We start from the raw sequence: 21482 nt of genomic DNA on the forward strand, positions 1-21482 counted from the left end.
TCCAGGAACACGGAGTGTCACCAATGAGAGTCCAGGAACACGGAGTGTCACCAATGAGAGTCCAGGGACACGGCGTGTCACCAATGAGAGTCCAGGAACACGGCGTGTCACCAATCAGAGTCCAGGAACAGGGGGGGAGGGGGCAGATAATGTTACAATATAAGGGGATAATATCCGGAGGAGGGGGCAGATAATGTTACAACATAAGGGGATAATATCCGGAGGAGGGGGCAGATAATGTTACAATATAAGGGGATAATATCCGGAGGAGGGGGCAGATAATGTTACAATATAAGGGTATAATATCCGGGGGAGGGGGCAGATAATGTTACAATATAAGGGGATAATATCCGGGGGAGGGGGCAGATAATGTTACAATATAAGGGGATAATATCCGGAGGAGGGGGCAGATAATGTTACAATATAAGGGTATAATATCCGGGGGAGGGGGCAGATAATGTTACAATATAAGGGGATAATATCCGGGGGAGGGGGCAGATAATGTTACAATATAAGGGGATAATATCCGGAGGAGGGGGCAGATAATGTTACAATATAAGGGGATAATATCCGGAGGAGGGGGCAGATAATGTTACAATATAAGAGTGGGGGGCAGATAATGTTACAATATAAGGGGATAATATCCGGAGGAGGGGGCAGATAATGTTACAATATAAGGGGATAATATCCGGAGGAGGGGGCAGATAATGTTACAATATAAGAGTATAATATCCGGAGGAGGGGGCAGATAATGTTACAATATAAGGGGATAATATCCGGAGGAGGGGGCAGATAATGTTACAATATAAGGGGATAATATCCGGAGGAGGGGGCAGATAATGTTACAATATAAGAGTGGGGGCAGATAATGTTACAATATAAGGGGATAATATCCGGGGGAGGGGGCAGATAATGTTACAATATAAGGGGATAATATCCGGAGGAGGGGGCAGATAATGTTAAAATATAAGGGGATAATATCCGGAGGAGGGGGCAGATAATGTTACAATATAAGGGGATAATATCCGGAGGAGGGGGCAGATAATGTTATAATATAAGGGGATAATATCCGGAGGAGGGGGCAGATAATGTTACAATATAAGGGGATAATATCCGGAGGAGGGGGCAGATAATGTTAAAATATAAGGGGATAATATCCGGAGGAGGGGGCAGATAATGTTACAATATAAGGGGATAATATCCGGAGGAGGGGGCAGATAATGTTACAATATAAGGGGATAATATCCGGAGGAGGGGGCAGATAATGTTATAATATAAGGGATAATATCCGGAGGAGGGGGCAGATAATGTTACAATATAAGGGGATAATATCCGGAGGAGGGGGCAGATAATGTTACAATATAAGGGGATAATATCCGGAGGAGGGGGCAGATAATGTTACAATATAAGGGGATAATATCCGGAGGAGGGGGCAGATAATGTTACAATATAAGGGGATAATATCCGGAGGAGGGGCAGATAATGTTACAATATAAGAGTGGGGGCAGATAATGTTACAATATAAGGGGATAATATCCGGAGGAGGGGGCAGATAATGTTACAATATAAGGGGATAATATCCGGAGGAGGGGCAGATAATGTTACAATATAAGGGTATAATATCCGGAGGAGGGGGCAGATAATGTTACAATATAAGGGTATAATATCCGGAGGAGGGGGCAGATAATGTTACAATATAAGGGGATAATATCCGGGGGAGGGGACAGATAATGTTACAATATAAGGGTATAATATCCGGAGGAGGGGGCAGATAATGTTACAATATAAGGGGATAATATCCGGAGGAGGGGGCAGATAATGTTACAATATAAGGGGATAATATCCGGAGGAGGGGCAGATAATGTTACAATATAAGGGATAATATCCGGGGGAGGGGGCAGATAATGTTACAATATAAGGGGATAATATCCGGAGGAGGGGGCAGATAATGTTACAATATAAGAGTGGGGGCAGATAATGTTACAATATAAGGGGATAATATCCGGGGGAGGGGGCAGATAATGTTACAATATAAGGGGATAATATCCGGAGGAGGGGGCAGATAATGTTACAATATAAGGGATAATATCCGGAGGAGGGGGCAGATAATGTTACAATATAAGGGGATAATATCCAGAGGAGGGGGCAGATAATGTTACAATATAAGGGGATAATATCCGGAGGAGGGGGCAGATAATGTTACAATATAAGGGTATAATATCCGGGGGAGGGGGCAGATAATGTTACAATATAAGGGATAATATCCGGAGGAGGGGGCAGATAATGTTACAATATAAGGGGATAATATCCGGGAGGAGGGGCAGATAATGTTACAATATAAGGGTATAATATCCGGAGGAGGGGGGCAGATAATGTTACAATATAAGGGGATAATATCCGGAGGAGGGGGCAGATAATGTTACAATATAAGGGTATAATATCCGGGGGAGGGGGCAGATAATGTTACAATATAAGGGGATAATATCCGGGGGAGGGGGCAGATAATGTTACAATATAAGGGGATAATATCCGGGGGAGGGGGCAGATAATGTTACAATATAAGGGGATAATATCCGGGGGAGGGGGCAGATAATGTTACAATATAAGGGTATAATATCCGGAGGAGGGGCAGATAATGTTACAATATAAGGGATAATATCCGGGGGAGGGGGCAGATAATGTTACAATATAAGGGGATAATATCCGGGGGAGGGGGCAGATAATGTTACAATATAAGGGGATAATATCCGGGGGAGGGGCAGATAATGTTACAATATAAGGGGATAATATCCGGGGGAGGGGGCAGTTAATGTTACAGTATAAGGGGATAATATCCGGGGGAGGGGGCAGATAATGTTACAATATAAGGGGATAATATCCGGGGGAGGGGGCAGATAATGTTACAATATAAGGGATAATATCCGGGGGAGGGGGCAGATAATGTTACAATATAAGGGGATAATATCCGGGGGAGGGGGCAGATAATGTTACAGTATAAGGGGATAATATCCGGGGGAGGGGGCAGATAATGTTACAATATAAGGGGATAATATCCGGGGGAGGGGGCAGATAATGTTACAATATAAGGGGATAATATCCGGGGGAGGGGGCAGATAATGTTACAATATAAGGGGATAATATCCGGGGGAGGGGGCAGATAATGTTACAATATAAGGGGATAATATCCGGGGGAGGGGGCAGATAATGTTACAATATAAGGGGATAATATCCGGGGGAGGGGGCAGATAATGTTACAGTATAAGGGGATAATATCCGGGGGAGGGGGCAGATAATGTTACAATATAAGGGGATAATATCCGGGGGAGGGGGCAGATAATGTTACAATATAAGGGGATAATATCCGGGGGAGGGGGCAGATAATGTTACAATATAAGGGGATAATATCCGGGGAGGGGGCAGATAATGTTCTAATATCAGTTTGTTACATTGTATTGGGGGAATGTGTGCAGATTGCGGCTCTCCTCCCCCTCCCCCGCCTCCCATTCATGTCAGGATCTGGATGGTGACTGTCTGTTTAAGAGGCTGGAGAGGGGGAGGGGGTGTCTGAGAGCGGAGCCCATCCCAGAGAGACAGCTGGGGAGGAAGAGAGCGCTGCTGGTACCGAGGAGGGGAGAAGCGGATGAGAGGGCCCTGGGAGGAACGATTGGCCCGGGATGGAGAGACGGCTGGGCTGAGAGCGCAGAGATTAGAGCGTCAGACCTTGGGCCCAGCGAGCCTTCCATGATGGAGAGACACCCTGGGTGTGTGACAGCATCCTCCCCATAGAGTGCAGAGGAATGCTATTAGAGGGCCGGGGCCATAGACACAACGCCAAAGGGCCCTTTTCTGAGAGTGCGCAGGGGCCGGCGCCGCTGACGGGGGGCCACCATGTCTGACTGACCCCCGGTGGGCTGTCTCTCCTGGCCTGAAGATGTCTCGTGCTTCCACGGGCAGTGAGAGGATCAATGACACGGTGAGCGCTCTCGCCCCAGGGCACCAGTCATCTCCATTCTGCCGGTGGGAGGGGGTGGGGGGGGGACATTCGGCTACGCCAAGGTAGACCTCTCATTACCTGCAAATCTGCGATTTTGCCTGTTTTTTTTTTTCTTTTCCTTTTTTGCTTGGGAATTCTGGGCAGGTTGTTTGGGATTGGCTGTGATTGGTCTACGTTGGGCAGTGTATGGGGGGTGGGGGTGGGGGGGGGTCAATCGCGGGCAGGTCTCAGGGAATCGGGTTGGAAGATGCCCAGATGGGTCTTCAGGAATACGAGCGACCATCCTATACGTTGGAGGTCACATGATGTGCCTAGGAAATGGAGGCCTCGGAGGGCACAGGTCTCAGCAGGGTTGGCGGGGGGTGGGGGGAGGGGGGTTGCCATTGCCAGGGCGATGTACCACCGGCGGGGAAGCAATGCGTCGCCCTGAAGGAAGACGTTTCGCCTCGGGAGCGTGTGGGCGCCGGAATTGTAAAAGGGGGAAAGTCTTGTTTACCACAAGTTGACATATCAATGAAGATTGTGCGTGGAGGAGGCAGAAACGGGCAGATTTAATTAATAAGCAGAGGCGGATCTCATTACGGGTCTGCTTCACCACGACTGACGATCGGGGCGGGCAATTTTTTTTTTTTTTGCGAACGACGAATCTTATTTTTAGCCGGATGAAAGGAATTTTATTTATAGAAGCGCACATTTCGTGCTTCGAGATTTCCATTCATGAGAATTTATTAGGAGAACGTCTTGTCTCTTATCGTATCTTATTGTATCTTGTTTTTTTTTTTCACCCGCTGTCCTTCAGACTGGCTCCACCCGCTCAGAGAAAGGCTCCGCCGCTTCCTCCTGGCCGCCCCCGCCCCCCAGGAGCTCGGTCTAGAAGCTCCGCCCCCGAGGAGCCGCATGTCGGGAATTACAGGCTCCTGAGGACCATCGGCAAGGGGAACTTTGCTAAAGTGAAATTGGCAAGACATGTCCTGACGGAAGAGAGGTGAGAAGGGGGTGGGAGGTCCATGTACATGTTTCTGTTACGGGGGGTCTTAGATCAAGGAAGAACGACCTGTCATGCCATAGCAACCAATTAACAATTAAGTGGTTGCTATGGATATCAAAAACTCTTTTTTGAGTAATGCATTTCCTTGGTCCATATTGTCCCATTCCCCATATGTATGGCCTGGGTCCATATTGTCCCATTCCCCATATGTATGTCCTGGGTCCGTATTGTCCGATTCCCCATATGTATGGCCTGGGTCCGTATTGTCCGATTCCCCATATGTATGGCCTGGGTCTGAATTGTCCCATTCCCCATATGTATGTCCTGGGTCTGTATTGTCCCATTCCCCATATATATGGCCTGGGTCTGTATTGTCCCATTCCCCATATGTATAGTCTGGGTCCATATTATCCCATTCCCCATATGTATAGTCTGGGTTCGTATTGTCCCATTCCCCATATGTATGGCCTGGGTCCGTATTGTCCCATTCCCCATATGTATAGCCTGGGTCAGTATTGTCCCATTCCCCATATATATGGCCTGGGTCTGTATTGTCCCATTCCCCATATGTATAGTCTGGGTCCGTATTGTCCCATTCCCCATATGTATGGCCTGGGTCCATATTGTCCCATTGCCCGTATGTAAGACCTGGGTCCGTATTGTCCCATTCCCCATATGTATGGCCTGGGTCCGTATTGTCCCATTCCCCATATGTATGGCCTGGGTCCGTATTGTCCCATTCCCCATATGTATGGCCTGGGTCCGTATTATCCCATTCCCCATATGTATGGCCTGGGTCCGTATTGTCCCATTCCCCATATGTAAGGCCTGGGTCCGTATTGTCCCATTCTCCATATGTATGGCCTGGGTCCGTATTGTCCCATTCCCCATATGTATGGCCTGGGTCAGTATTGTCCCATTCCCCATATGTAAGGCCTGGGTCAGTATTGTCCCATTCCCCATATATATGGCCTGGGTCTGTATTGTCCTATTCCCCATATGTATGGCCTGGGTCCGTATGGTCCCATTCCCCATATGTAAGGCCTGGGTCCGTATGGTCCCATTCCCCATATGTATGGCCTGGGTCCCGTATTGTCCCATTCCCCATATGTAAGGCCTTGGGTCTGTATTGTCCCATTCCACATATGTATGGCCTGGGTCCGTATTGTCCCCATTCCCCATATGTATAGTCTGGGTCGTATTGTCCCATTCCCCAGTATGTATGGCCTGGGTCCGTATTGTCCCATTCCCCATATGTATGGCCTGGGTCCGTATTGTCCCATTCCCCATATGTAAGGCCTGGGTCCGTATTGTCCCATTCCCCATATGTATGGCCTGGGGTCCGTATTGTCCCATTCCCCATATGTAAGGCCTGGGTCCGTATGTCCCATTCCCCATATGTATGGCCTGGGTCCGTATTGTCCCATTCCCCATATGTATGGCCTGGGTCCGTATTGTCCCATTCCCCATATGTATGGCCTGGGTCCGTATTGTCCCATTCCCCATATGTAAGGCCTGGGTCCGTATTGTCCCATTCCCCCTATGTATGGCCTGGGTCCGTATTGTCCCATTCCCCATATGTATGGCCTGGGTCCGTATTGTCCCATTCCCCATATGTATGGCCTGGGTCCGTATTGTCCCATTCCCCATATGTATGGCCTGGGTCCGTATTGTCCCATTCCCCATATGTATGGCCTGGGTCCGTATTGTCCCATTCCCCATATGTATAGTCTGGGTCCGTATTGTCCCATTCCCCATATGTATGGCCTGGGTCTGTATTGTCCCATTCCCCATATGTATGGCCTGGGTCCGTATTGTCCCATTCCCCATATGTATGGCCTGGGTCCGTATTGTCCCATTCCCCATATGTATGGCCTGGGTCCGTATTGTCCCATTCCCCATATGTATAGTCTGGGTCCGTATTGTCCCATTCCCCATATGTATGGCCTGGGTCTGTATTGTCCCATTCCCCATATGTAAGGCCTGGGTCTGTATTGTCCCATTCCCCATATGTATGGCCTGGGTCTGTATTGTCCCATTCCCCATATGTATGGCCTGGGTCCGTATTGTCCCATTCCCCATATGTATAGTCTGGGTCCGTATTGTCCCATTCCCCATATGTATGGCCTGGGTCCGTATTGTCCCATTCCCCATATGTAAGGCCTGGGTCTGTATTGTCCCATTCCACATATGTATGGCCTGGGTCCGTATTGTCCCATTCCCCATATGTATAGTCTGGGTCCGTATTGTCCCATTCCCCATATGTATGGCCTGGGTCCGTATTGTCCCATTCCCCATATGTAAGGCCTGGGTCTGTATTGTCCCATTCCACATATGTATGGCCTGGGTCCGTATTGTCCCATTCCCCATATGTATAGTCTGGGTCCGTATTGTCCCATTCCCCATATGTATGGCCTGGGTCTGTATTGTCCCATTCCCCATATGTATGGCCTGGGTCCGTATTGTCCCATTCCCCATATGTAAGGCCTGGGTCCGTATTGTCCCATTCCCCATATGTATGGCCTGGGTCCGTATTGTCCCATTCCCCATATGTAAGGCCTGGGTCCGTATTGTCCCATTCCCCATATGTATGGCCTGGGTCCGTATTGTCCCATTCCCCATATGTATGGCCTGGGTCCGTATTGTCCCATTCCCCATATGTATGGCCTGGGTCCGTATTGTCCCATTCCCCATATGTATGGCCTGGGTCCGTATTGTCCCATTCCCCATATGTATGGCCTGGGTCCGTATTGTCCCATTCCCCATATGTATAGTCTGGGTCCGTATTGTCCCATTCCCCATATGTATGGCCTGGGTCTGTATTGTCCCATTCCCCATATGTATGGCCTGGGTCCGTATTGTCCCATTCCCCATATGTATGGCCTGGGTCCGTATTGTCCCATTCCCCATATGTATGGCCTGGGTCCGTATTGTCCCATTCCCCATATGTATAGTCTGGGTCCGTATTGTCCCATTCCCCATATGTATGGCCTGGGTCTGTATTGTCCCATTCCCCATATGTAAGGCCTGGGTCTGTATTGTCCCATTCCCCATATGTATGGCCTGGGTCTGTATTGTCCCATTCCCCATATGTATGGCCTGGGTCCGTATTGTCCCATTCCCCATATGTATGGCCTGGGTCCGTATTGTCCCATTCCCCATATGTATGGCCTGGGTCCATATTGTCCCATTCCCCATATGTATAGTCTGGGTCCGTATTGTCCCATTCCCCATATGTATAGTCTGGGTCTGTATTGTCCCATTCCCCATATGTAAGGCCTGGGTCTGTATTGTCCCATTCCCCGTATGTAAGGCCTGGGTCCGTATTGTCCCATTCCCCATATGTATGGCCTGGGTCCGTATTGTCCCATTCCCCATATGTAAGGCCTGGGTCCGTATTGTCCCATTCCCCATATGTAAGGCCTGGGTCCGTATTGTCCCATTCCCCATATGTATGGCCTGGGTCCGTATGGTCCCATTCCCTATATGTATGGCCTGGGTCCGTATTGTCCCATTCCCCATATGTATGGCCTGGGTCCGTATTGTCCCATTCCCCATATGTATGGCCTGGGTCCGTATTGTCCCATTCCCCATATGTAAGGCCTGGGTCCGTATTGTCCCATTCCCCATATGTAAGGCCTGGGTCCGTATTGTCCCATTCCCCATATGTATGGCCTGGGTCCGTATTGTCCCATTCCCCATATGTAAGGCCTGGGTCCGTATTGTCCCATTCCCCATATGTAAGGCCTGGGTCCGTATTGTCCCATTCCCCATATGTATGGCCTGGGTCCGTATGGTCCCATTCCCTATATGTATGGCCTGGGTCCGTATTGTCCCATTCCCCATATGTATGGCCTGGGTCCGTATTGTCCCATTCCCCATATGTATGGCCTGGGTCCGTATTGTCCCATTCCCCATATGTAAGGCCTGGGTCCGTATTGTCCCATTCCCCATATGTAAGGCCTGGGTCCGTATTGTCCCATTCCCCATATGTATGGCCTGGGTCTGTATTGTCCCATTCCCCATATGTAAGGCCTGGGTCCGTATTGTCCCATTCCCTATATGTATGGCCTGGGTCCGTATGGTCCCATTCCCTATATGTATGGCCTGGGTCCGTATTGTCCCATTCCCCATATGTATGGCCTGGGTCCGTATGGTCCCATGGAAACCAGTCACCATATTTTCTAATCTCCGGAACACACATTGGTGGGAAGCTCGGGGTGATTCTTCTTTCATTGTCCTCACTCTCCTCTGTCTTTTCTACTTCTCCAGGTTGCCATAAAGATCATTGACAAGACCCAGCTGAACCCGAGCAGCTTGCAGAAGGTGAGTGAGGCCTACAAGAAAGTATGGGGGAGGGGGGCAGTGTATGTGTTTATCTGTCTACTGTATATACAATGTTGTCTCTTTATTATGGGGTTTTAGACTCAAGTTTAAATATTTCTTTACAATGAGAGGTCCCTCAGTGTCATTAGGCTCTTCTTCATTGATGGTCAGGCTCTCGGGGGTGCGCAGACCCTCTGACTCTTCATTGATGGTCAGGCTCTGGGGGTGCGCAGACCCTCTGACTCTTCATTGATGGTCAGGCTCTGGGTGTGTGCAGACCCTCTGACTCTTCTTCATTGAGGGTCAGGCTCTGGGTGTGTGCAGACCCTCTGACTCTTCATTGATGGTCATGTTCTGGGTGTGTGCAGACCCTCTGACTCTTCATTGATGGTCAGGCTCTCGGGGGTGCGCAGACCCTCTGACTCTTCATTGATGGTCAGGCTCTCGGGGCTGCGCAGACCCTCTGACTCTTCATTGATGGTCAGGCTCTGGGTGTGTGCAGACCCTCTGACTCTTCTTCATTGAGGGTCAGGCTCTGGGTGTGTGCAGACCCTCTGACTCTTCTTCATTGAGGGTCAGGCTCTGGGTGTGTGCAGACCCTCTGACTCTTCATTGATGGTCAGGCTCTGGGTGTGTGCAGACCCTCTGACTCTTCATTGAGGGTCAGGCTCTGGGTGTGTGCAGACCCTCTGACTCTTCATTGATGGTCAGGCTCTCGGGGGTGCGCAGACCCTCTGACTCTTCATTGATGGTCAGGCTCTGGGGGTGCGCAGACCCTCTGACTCTTCATTGATGGTCAGGCTCTGGGTGTGTGCAGACCCTCTGACTCTTCTTCATTGATGGTCAGGCTCTGGGTGTGAGCAGACCCTCTGACTCTTCATTGAGGGTCAGGCTCTGGGTGTGTGCAGACCCTCTGACTCTTCTTCATTGAGGGTCAGGCTCTGGGTGTGAGCAGACCCTCTGACTCTTCATTGAGGGTCAGGCTCTGGGTGTGTGCAGACCCTCTGACTCTTCATTGAGGGTCAGGCTCTGGGTGTGAGCAGACCCTCTGACTCTTCTTCATTGAGGGTCAGGCTCTGGGTGTGTGCAGACCCTCTGACTCTTCTTCATTGAGGGTCAGGCTCTGGGTGTGAGCAGACCCTCTGACTCTTCATTGAGGGTCAGGCTCTGGGTGTGAGCAGACCCTCTGACTCTTCTTCATTGAGGGTCAGGCTCTGGGTGTGTGCAGACCCTCTGACTCTTCTTCATTGAGGGTCAGGCTCTGGGTGTGAGCAGACCCTCTGACTCTTCATTGAGGGTCAGGCTCTGGGTGTGTGCAGACCCTCTGACTCTTCTTCATTGAGGGTCAGGCTCTGGGTGTGTGCAGACCCTCTGACTCTTCATTGAGGGTCAGGCTCTGGGTGTGAGCAGACCCTCTGACTCTTCTTCATTGAGGGTCAGGCTCTGGGTGTGTGCAGACCCTCTGACTCTTCTTCATTGAGGGTCAGGCTCTGGGTGTGTGCAGACCCTCTGACTCTTCATTGATGGTCAGGCTCGGGGGTGCGCAGACCCTCTGACTCTTCATTGAGGGTCAGGCTCTGGGTGTGTGCAGACCCTCTGACTCTTCTTCATTGAGGGTCAGGCTCTGGGTGTGAGCAGACCCTCTGACTCTTCTTCATTGAGGGTCAGGCTCTGGGTGTGAGCAGACCCTCTGACTCTTCATTGATGGCCAGGCTCTGGGTGTGTGCAGACCCTCTGACTCTTCTTCATTGAGGGTCAGGCTCTGGGTGTGAGCAGACCCTCTGACTCTTCTTCATTGAGGGTCAGGCTCTGGGTGTGTGCAGACCCTCTGACTCTTCTTCATTGAGGGTCAGGCTCTGGGTGTGTGCAGACCCTCTGACTCTTCATTGATGGTCATGTTCTGGGTGTGTGCAGACCCTCTGACTCTTCATTGATGGTCAGGCTCTCAGGGGTGCTCAGACCCTCTGACTCTTCATTGAGGGTCAGGCTCTGGGTGTGTGCAGACCCTCTGACTCTTCATTGAGGGTCAGGCTCTGGGTGTGAGCAGACCCTCTGACTCTTCATCGATGGTCAGGCTCTGGGTGTGTGCAGACCCTCTGACTCTTCATTGATGGTCAGGCTCTCAGGGGTGCTCAGACCCTCTGACTCTTCATTGATGGTCATGTTCTGGGTGTGTGCAGACCCTCTGACTCTTCATTGATGGTCAGGCTCTGGGTGTGTGCAGACCCTCTGACTCTTCATTGATGGTCAGGCTCTGGGTGTGAGCAGACCCTCTGACTCTTCATTGATGGTCAGGCTCTGGGTGTGAGCAGACCCTCTGACTCTTCATTGATGGTCAGGCTCTGGGTGTGAGCAGACCCTCTGACTCTTCATTGATGGTCAGGCTCTGGGTGTGTGCAGACCCTCTGACTCTTCATTGATGGTCAGGCTCTGGGTGTGAGCAGACCCTCTGACTCTTCATTGATGGTCAGGCTCTGGGTGTGAGCAGACCCTCTGACTCTTCTTCATTGAGGGTCAGGCTCTGGGTGTGTGCAGACCCTCTGACTCTTCTTCATTGAGGGTCAGGCTCTGGGTGTGAGCAGACCCTCTGACTCTTCTTCATTGAGGGTCAGGCTCTGGGTGTGTGCAGACCCTCTGACTCTTCTTCATTGAGGGTCAGGCTCTCGGGGGTGCGCAGACCCTCTGACTCTTCATTGATGGTCAGGCTCGGGGGTGCGCAGACCCTCTGACTCTTCATTGAGGGTCAGGCTCTGGGTGTGTGCAGACCCTCTGACTCTTCTTCATTGAGGGTCAGGCTCTGGGTGTGAGCAGACCCTCTGACTCTTCTTCATTGAGGGTCAGGCTCTGGGTGTGAGCAGACCCTCTGACTCTTCATTGATGGCCAGGCTCTGGGTGTGTGCAGACCCTCTGACTCTTCTTCATTGAGGGTCAGGCTCTGGGTGTGAGCAGACCCTCTGACTCTTCTTCATTGAGGGTCAGGCTCTGGGTGTGTGCAGACCCTCTGACTCTTCTTCATTGAGGGTCAGGCTCTGGGTGTGTGCAGACCCTCTGACTCTTCATTGATGGTCATGTTCTGGGTGTGTGCAGACCCTCTGACTCTTCATTGATGGTCAGGCTCTCAGGGGTGCTCAGACCCTCTGACTCTTCATTGAGGGTCAGGCTCTGGGTGTGTGCAGACCCTCTGACTCTTCATTGAGGGTCAGGCTCTGGGTGTGAGCAGACCCTCTGACTCTTCATCGATGGTCAGGCTCTGGGTGTGTGCAGACCCTCTGACTCTTCATTGATGGTCAGGCTCTCAGGGGTGCTCAGACCCTCTGACTCTTCATTGATGGTCATGTTCTGGGTGTGTGCAGACCCTCTGACTCTTCATTGATGGTCAGGCTCTGGGTGTGAGCAGACCCTCTGACTCTTCATTGATGGTCAGGCTCTGGGTGTGAGCAGACCCTCTGACTCTTCATTGATGGTCAGGCTCTGGGTGTGTGCAGACCCTCTGACTCTTCATTGATGGTCAGGCTCTGGGTGTGAGCAGACCCTCTGACTCTTCATTGATGGTCAGGCTCTGGGTGTGGGCAGACCCTCTGACTCTTCATTGATGGTCATGTTCTGGGTGTGTGCAGACCCTCTGACTCTTCATTGATGGTCAGGCTCTCAGGGGTGCTCAGACCCTCTGACTCTTCATTGATGGTCAGGCTCTGGGTGTGTGCAGACCCTCTGACTCTTCATTGATGGTCATGTTCTGGGTGTGTGCAGACCCTCTGACTCTTCATTGATGGTCAGGCTCTCAGGGGTGCTCAGACCCTCTGACTCTTCATTGATGGTCAGGCTCTGGGTGTGCATAGATTGTTTAACTCTCCTTCCTTAGATCTACACACACCCAGAGCCTGACCATCAATGTAAAAGAGTCAGAGAATCTATGAACAGCCAAGGCCTGGCCATTAATGAAGGAGAGTCGGAGTTTCTTCGCATATACAGAGCCTGATCATCAATGTAGGATAGTTGGAAGGTCTAAGAACACTCAGAGCCTGATCATTGATGAAGGAGAGTCAGAGAGTTATGGTAAGGCACTAAGTGTGCACAGATGCTCCAACTCTTCTTCATAGATGGTTAGGCTCTAGATGTTCTTAGATTTTTCTTCATCTATAGGCTCTGGATATGCATAGAGTCTTTGACTTTTCTTCATGGATGGTCAGGTTTTGTGTGCGTAGATCCTTTGACTCTTCTTCTTTGATGGATCTACAGTATACAGACCACCCAGAGCCTGACCATGAATGTAAAAGAGTTCGAGAATCGACAAACACAAAGAAGTTGATCCACTAAAGGCAAATATACTGTGCACAAGAAGTGAATTTGGAAGTGCAGTTGCTCTAGATCTGAAGGGAAGCTCGGAAATGATGGGAAGATCTGCTGATTTCTATCAGCCAATCATATGCAAGCAAAATTTCAGTTTTTTTAATTTCCTAGCATATTCCCCTCAGACCTAGAGCAACTGCACTTGTGGTGCACTTGAAGTTCACTTGTAGGTGCTCTTGCAGTGCACAGACTATTTACCTTTAGTACATCAACCCCAGAGAGTCTGACCATCGATGAAGGAAAGCCAGAGTGTCTTTGCACACCCAGAGCCTGACCATTGATAAAGGAGAGTTGGAGGGTCTATGCACACCCAGAGCCTGACCATCAATGAAGGAATCAGAGAGTCTACACACAAACAGAGCCTGACCATCAATGTAGAAGAGATGGGAGGTCTATGCACACCCAGAGCCTGACCATCAATGTAGAAGAGATGGGGGGTCTATGCACACCCAGAGCCTGACCATCAATGTAGAAGAGATGGGGGGTCTATGCACACCTAGAGCCTGACCATCAATGTAGAAGAGATGGGGGGTCTATGCACACCTAGAGCCTGACCATCAATGTAGAAGAGATGGGGGGTCTATGCACACCTAGAGCCTGACCATCAATGTAGAAGAGATGGGGGGTCTATGCACACCCAGAGCCTGACCATCAATGTAGAAGAGATGGGGGGTCTATGCACACCTAGAGCCTGACCATCAATGTAGAAGAGATGGGGGGTCTATGCACACCCAGAGCCTGACCATCAATGTAGAAGAGATGGGGGGTCTATGCACACCCAGAGCCTGACCATCAATGTAGAAGAGATGGGAGGTCTATGCACACCCAGAGCCTGACCATCAATGTAGAAGAGATGGGGGGTCTATGCACACCTAGAGCCTGACCATCAATGTAGAAGAGATGGGGGGTCTATGCACACCTAGAGCCTGACCATCAATGTAGAAGAGATGGGGGGTCTATGCACACCTAGAGCCTGACCATCAATGTAGAAGAGATGGGGGGTCTATGCACACCCAGAGCCTGACCATCAATGTAGAAGAGATGGGGGGTCTATGCACACCTAGAGCCTGACCATCAATGTAGAAGAGATGGGGGGTCTATGCACACCTAGAGCCTGACCATCAATGTAGAAGAGATGGGGGGTCTATGCACACCCAGAGCCTGACCATCAATGTAGAAGAGATGGGGGGGTCTATGCACACCTAGAGCCTGACCATCAATGTAGAAGAGATGGGGGGGTCTATGCACACCTAGAGCCTGACCATCAATGTAGAAGAGATGGGGGGTCTATGCACACCTAGAGCCTGACCATCAATGTAGAAGAGATGGGGGGTCTATGCACACCCAGAGCCTGACCATCAATGTAGAAGAGATGGGGGGTCTATGCACACCTAGAGCCTGACCATCAATGAAGGACAGTCAGAGGGTTATGGTCCGGCTATGAGTGTGCTCAGACCCTCCAACTCTCTTTCATCAATGGTCAGGCTCGAGGATATTCTTAGACTCTCCTTCATCTATAGTCAGGATCTGGCTGTGTGCAAACCCTCCAACTCCTCTTCATTGATGGTTAGACTCTGGGTGCATGTAACTTGATGGACTTGTGTCTTTTTTCAACCTGACTATGTAACCGTTCAAATCTACTTCATCAATGGTCAGGTTGTGGGTGTTCTCAGGCTCCCTGACTTTCTGTCATAGAGGGTTGGGCTCTGGGTCTTCATAGATCCTGTGACTCTCCTTCATTGATGGTCAGTGTCTGGGTGTTCATAGATCCTATGACTCTCCTTCATTGATGGTCAGTGTCTGGGTGTTCATAGATCCTGTGACTCTCCTTCATTGATGGTCAGTGTCTGGTCATAGATCCTTTGACTCTCCTTCATTGATGGTCAGTGTCTGGGTTTTCATAGATCCTGTGACTCTCCTTCATTGATGGTCAGTGTCTGGGTCTTCATAGATCCTGTGACTCTCCTTCATTGATGGTCAGTGTCTGGGTGTTCATAGATCCTGTGACTCTCCTTCATTGATGGTCAGTGTCTGGGTCTTCATAGATCCTTTGACTCTCCTTCATTGATGGTCAGTGTCTGGTCATAGATCCTTTGACTCTCCTTCATTGATGGTCAGTGTCTGGGTTTTCATAGATCCTGTGACTCTCCTTCATTGATGGTCAGTGTCTGGGTCTTCATAGATCCTTTGACTCTCCTTCATTGATGGTCAGTGTCTGGTCATAGATCCTTTGACTCTCCTTCATTGATGGTCAGTGTCTGGGTTTTCATAGATCCTGTGACTCTCCTTCATTGATGGTCAGTGTCTGGGTCTTCATAGATTCTTTTGACTCTCCTTCATTGATGGTCAGTGTCTGGGTGTTCATAGATCCTGTGACTCTCCTTCATTGATGGTCAGTGTCTGGGTCTTCATAGATCCTTTGACTCTCCTTCATTGATGGTCAGTGTCTGGGTCTTCATAGATCCTTTGACTCTCCTTCATTGATGGTCAGTGTCTGGGTGTTCATAGATCCTGTGACTCTCCTTCATTGATGGTCAGTGTCTGGGTCTTCATAGATCCTGTGACTCTCCTTCATTGATGGTCAGTGTCTGGGTGTTCATAGATCCTGTGACTCTCCTTCATTGATGGTCAGTGTCTGGGTCTTCATAGATCCTTTGACTCTCCTTCATTGATGGTCAGTGTCTGGTCATAGATCCTTTGACTCTCCTTCATTGATGGTCAGTGTCTGGGTTTTCATAGATCCTGTGACTCTCCTTCATTGATGGTCAGTGTCTGGGTCTTCATAGATCCTTTGACTCTCCTTCATTGATGGTCAGTGTCTGGTCATAGATCCTTTGACTCTCCTTCATTGATGGTCAGTGTCTGGGTTTTCATAGATCCTGTGACTCTCCTTCATTGATGGTCAGTGTCTGGGTCTTCATAGATTCTTTTGACTCTCCTTCATTGATGGTCAGTGTCTGGGTGTTCATAGATCCTGTGACTCTCCTTCATTGATGGTCAGTGTCTGGGTCTTCATAGATCCTTTGACTCTCCTTCATTGATGGTCAGTGTCTGGGTCTTCATAGATCCTTTGACTCTCCTTCATTGATGGTCAGTGTCTGGGTCTTCATAGATCCTTTGACTCTCCTTCATTGATGGTCAGTGTCTGGGTCTTCATAGATCCTTTGACTCTCCTTCATTGATGGTCAGTGTCTGGGTCTTCATAGATCCTATGACTCTCCTTCATTGATGGTCAGTGTCTGGGTCTTCATAGATTCTTTTGACTCTCCTTCATTGATGGTCAGTGTCTGGGTCTTCATAGATCCTCTGACTCTCCTTCATTGATGGTCAGTGTCTGGGTCTTCATAGATCCTTTGACTCTCCTTCATTGATGGTCAGTGTCTGGGTCTTCATAGATCCTGTGACTCTCCTTCATTGATGGTCAGTGTCTGGGTGTTCATAGATCCTGTGACTCTCCTTCATTGATGGTCAGTGTCTGGGTCTTCATAGATCCTTTGACTCTCCTTCATTGATGGTCAGTGTCTGGGTGTTCATAGATCCTATGACTCTCCTTCATTGATGGTCAGTGTCTGGGTTTTCATAGATCCTGTGACTCTCCTTCATTGATGGTCAGTGTCTGGGTTTTCATAGATCCTGTGACTCTCCTTCATTGATGGTCAGTGTCTGGGTTTTCATAGATTCTGTGACTCTCCTTCATTGATGGTCAGTGTCTGGGTCTTCATAGATCCTATGACTCTCCTTCATTGATGGTCAGTGTCTGGGTGTTCATAGATCCTGTGACTCTCCTTCATTGATGGTCAGTGTCTGGGTCTTCATAGATCCTTTGACTCTCCTTCATTGATGGTCAGTGTCTGGGTGTTCATAGATCATGTGACTCTCCTTCATTGATGGTCAGTGTCTGGGTCTTCATAGATCCTTTGACTCTCCTTCATTGATGGTCAGTGTCTGGGTGTTCATAGATCCTATGACTCTCCTTCATTGATGGTCAGTGTCTGGGTGTTCATAGATCCTATGACTCTCCTTCATTGATGGTCAGTGTCTGGGTTTTCATAGATCCTGTGACTCTCCTTCATTGATGGTCAGTGTCTGGGTCTTCATAGATTCTTTTGACTCTCCTTCATTGATGGTCAGTGTCTGGGTGTTCATAGATCCTGTGACTCTCCTTCATTGATGGTCAGTGTCTGGGTCTTCATAGATCCTTTGACTCTCCTTCATTGATGGTCAGTGTCTGGGTCTTCATAGATCCTTTGACTCTCCTTCATTGATGGTCAGTGTCTGGGTGTTCATAGATCCTGTGACTCTCCTTCATTGATGGTCAGTGTCTGGGTCTTCATAGATCCTATGACTCTCCTTCATTGATGGTCAGTGTCTGGGTCTTCATAGATTCTTTTGACTCTCCTTCATTGATGGTCAGTGTCTGGGTCTTCATAGATCCTCTGACTCTCCTTCATTGATGGTCAGTGTCTGGGTCTTCATAGATCCTTTGTCTCTCCTTCATTGATGGTCAGTGTCTGGGTCTTCATAGATCCTGTGACTCTCCTTCATTGATGGTCAGTGTCTGGGTGTTCATAGATCCTGTGACTCTCCTTCATTGATGGTCAGTGTCTGGGTTTTCATAGATCCTTTGACTCTCCTTCATTGATGGTCAGTGTCTGGGTGTTCATAGATCCTGTGACTCTCCTTCATTGATGGTCAGTGTCTGGGTGTTCATAGATCACGTGACTCTCCTTCATTGATGGTCAGTGTCTGGGTCTTCATAGATCCTTTGACTCTCCTTCATTGATGGTCAGTGTCTGGGTCTTCATAGATCCTTTGACTCTCCTTCATTGATGGTCAGTGTCTGGGTGTTCATAGATCCTGTGACTCTCCTTCATTGATGGTCAGTGTCTGGGTCTTCATAGATTCTTTTGACTCTCCTTCATTGATGGTCAGTGTCTGGGTCTTCATAGATCCTCTGACTCTCCTTCATTGATGGTCAGTGTCTGGGTCTTCATAGATCCTTTGACTCTCCTTCATTGATGGTCAGTGTCTGGGTGTTCATAGATCCTATGACTCTCCTTCATTGATGGTCAGTGTCTGGGTTTTCATAGATCCTGTGACTCTCCTTCATTGATGGTCAGTGTCTGGGTTTTCATAGATCCTGTGACTCTCCTTCATTGATGGTCAGTGTCTGGGTTTTCATAGATTCTGTGACTCTCCTTCATTGATGGTCAGTGTCTGGGTCTTCATAGATCCTATGACTCTCCTTCATTGATGGTCAGTGTCTGGGTGTTCATAGATCCTGTGACTCTCCTTCATTGATGGTCAGTGTCTGGGTCTTCATAGATCCTTTGACTCTCCTTCATTGATGGTCAGTGTCTGGGTGTTCATAGATCATGTGACTCTCCTTCATTGATGGTCAGTGTCTGGGTCTTCATAGATCCTTTGACTCTCCTTCATTGATGGTCAGTGTCTGGGTTTTCATAGATCCTGTGACTCTCCTTCATTGATGGTCAGTGTCTGGGTCTTCATAGATCCTTTGACTCTCCTTCATTGATGGTCAGTGTCTGGGTTTTCATAGATCCTGTGACTCTCCTTCATTGATGGTCAGTGTCTGGGTGTTCATAGATCACGTGACTCTCCTTCATTGATGGTCAGTGTCTGGGTCTTCATAGATCATGTGACTCTCCTTCATTGATGGTCAGTGTCTGGGTGTTCATAGATCACGTGACTCTCCTTCATTGATGGTCAGTGTCTGGGTCTTCATAGATCACGTGACTCTCCTTCATTGATGGTCAGTGTCTGGGTGTTCATAGATCATGTGACTCTCCTTCATTGATGGTCAGTGTCTGGGTGTTCATAGATCATGTGACTCTCCTTCATTGATGGTCAGTGTCTGGGTCTTCATAGATCCTTTGACTCTCCTTCATTGATGGTCAGTGTCTGGGTCTTCATAGATCCTATGACTCTCCTTCATTGATGGTCAGTGTCTGGGTCTTCATAGATCCTATGACTCTCCTTCATTGATGGTCAGTGTCTGGGTCTTCATAGATCCTATGACTCTCCTTCATTGATGGTCAGTGTCTGGGTCTTCATAGATCCTATGACTCTCCTTCATTGATGGTCAGTGTCTGGGTGTTCATAGATCCTGTGACTCTCCTTCATTGATGGTCAGTGTCTGGGTCTTCATAGATCCTTTGACTCTCCTTCATTGATGGTCAGTGTCTGGGTTTTCATAGATCACGTGACTCTCCTTCATTGATGGTCAGTGTCTGGGTCTTCATAGATCCTTTGACTCTCCTTCATTGATGGTCAGTGTCTGGGTCTTCATAGATCCTTTGACTCTCCTTCATTGATGGTCAGTGTCTGGGTCTTCATAGATCCTTTGACTCTCCTTCATTGATGGTCAGTGTCTGGGTCTTCATAGATCCTGTGACTCTCCTTCATTGATGGTCAGTGTCTGGGTGTTCATAGATCATGTGACTCTCCTTCATTGATGGTCAGTGTCTGGGTCTTCATAGATCCTTTGACTCTCCTTCATTGATGGTCAGTGTCTGGGTTTTCATAGATCCTGTGACTCTCCTTCATTGATGGTCAGTGTCTGGGTGTTCATAGATCACGTGACTCTCCTTCATTGATGGTCAGTGTCTGGGTTTTCATAGATCCTGTGACTCTCCTTCATTGATGGTCAGTGTCTGGGTCTTCATAGATCCTTTGACTCTCCTTCATTGATGGTCAGTGTCTGGGTCTTCATAGATCATGTGACTCTTTTTCATTGATGGTCAGTCTCTGGGTGTCCACAAACCTTGCAGCTCTGTGATTCATCAATGGTCTGGTTAGGTGTGCACAAAGTATTTTACTCTTCTTCATTGATGGTCAGGTTTTGTGTGTGCACAGGCCCTCTGCCTCTAATGTGGATATGTATATTTCTCATGACTCTGGATATATACTGTATATAAAAATTGCCTTTTTGGGGTATGATTCTGTTTTGGCTGCGTCCTCACATTGAGGTGTTGGATGTCTCTTGTTGGTCGCCATATTTGTGTTTATCATTGAATGATAATTGAAATAGTGTCCCATCAGCACCCCCTAACATCAGAGTGTCCCATCAGCACCCCCTAACATCAGAGTGTCCCATCACCAGCCCCCTTACATCGGAGTGTCCCATTACCACCCCCTTACATCAGAGTGTCCCATCAGCAGCCCCCTTACATCAGAGTGTCCCATCAGCAGCCCCCTTACATCAGAGTGTCCTATCACCAGCCCCCTTACATCAGAGTGTCCTATCACCAGCCCCCTTACATCAGAGTGTCCCATCAGCAGCCCCCTTACATCAGAGTGTCCCATCAGCAGCCCCCTTACATCAGAGTGTCCTATCACCAGCCCCCTTACATCAGAGTGTCCCATCACCAGCTCCCTTACATCAGAGTGTCCCATCACCAGCCCCCTTACATCAGAGTGTCCCATCACCAGCCCCCTTACATCGGAGTGTCCCATTACCACCCCCTTACATCAGAGTGTCCCATCAGCAGCCCACTTACATCAGAGTGTCCCATCAGCAGCCCCCTTACATCAGAGTGTCCCATCAGCAGCCCCCTTACATCAGAGTGTCCCATCACCAGCCCCCTTACATCAGAGTGTCCCATCAGCACCCCCTTACATCAGAGTGTCCCATCACCAGCCCCCTTACATCAGAGTGTCCCATCAGCACCCCCTTACATCAGAGTGTCCCATCACCAGCCCCCTTACATCAGAGTGTCCCATCACCAGCCCCCTTACATCGGAGTGTCCCATTACCACCCCCTTACATCAGAGTGTCCCATCAGCAGCCCCCTTACATCAGAG

General features: G+C 49.1%; 1 protein-coding gene across 3 annotated transcripts in view; it reads left to right on the forward strand.

Annotated features, from left to right (window-relative positions):
- Window positions 1-9258: 9258 nt before the first annotated feature.
- Window positions 9259-21482, forward strand: part of MARK4 (microtubule affinity regulating kinase 4) — a 115509-nt gene continuing 103285 nt past the window's right edge. For all 3 annotated transcript variants that reach the window (XM_077463195.1, XM_077463196.1, XM_077463197.1), the window contains exon 1: window positions 9259-9308. The gene's annotated coding sequence lies outside the window, so the exon portion shown is untranslated. The remainder of the gene's footprint in view (window positions 9309-21482) is intronic.

Source organism: Lithobates pipiens, unplaced genomic scaffold (assembly GCF_037356315.1).
Source record: "Lithobates pipiens isolate NorthernLeopardFrog02 unplaced genomic scaffold, aLitPip1_a1.2 Scaffold_3, whole genome shotgun sequence".
Classification (NCBI taxonomy): domain Eukaryota; kingdom Metazoa; phylum Chordata; class Amphibia; order Anura; family Ranidae; genus Lithobates; species Lithobates pipiens.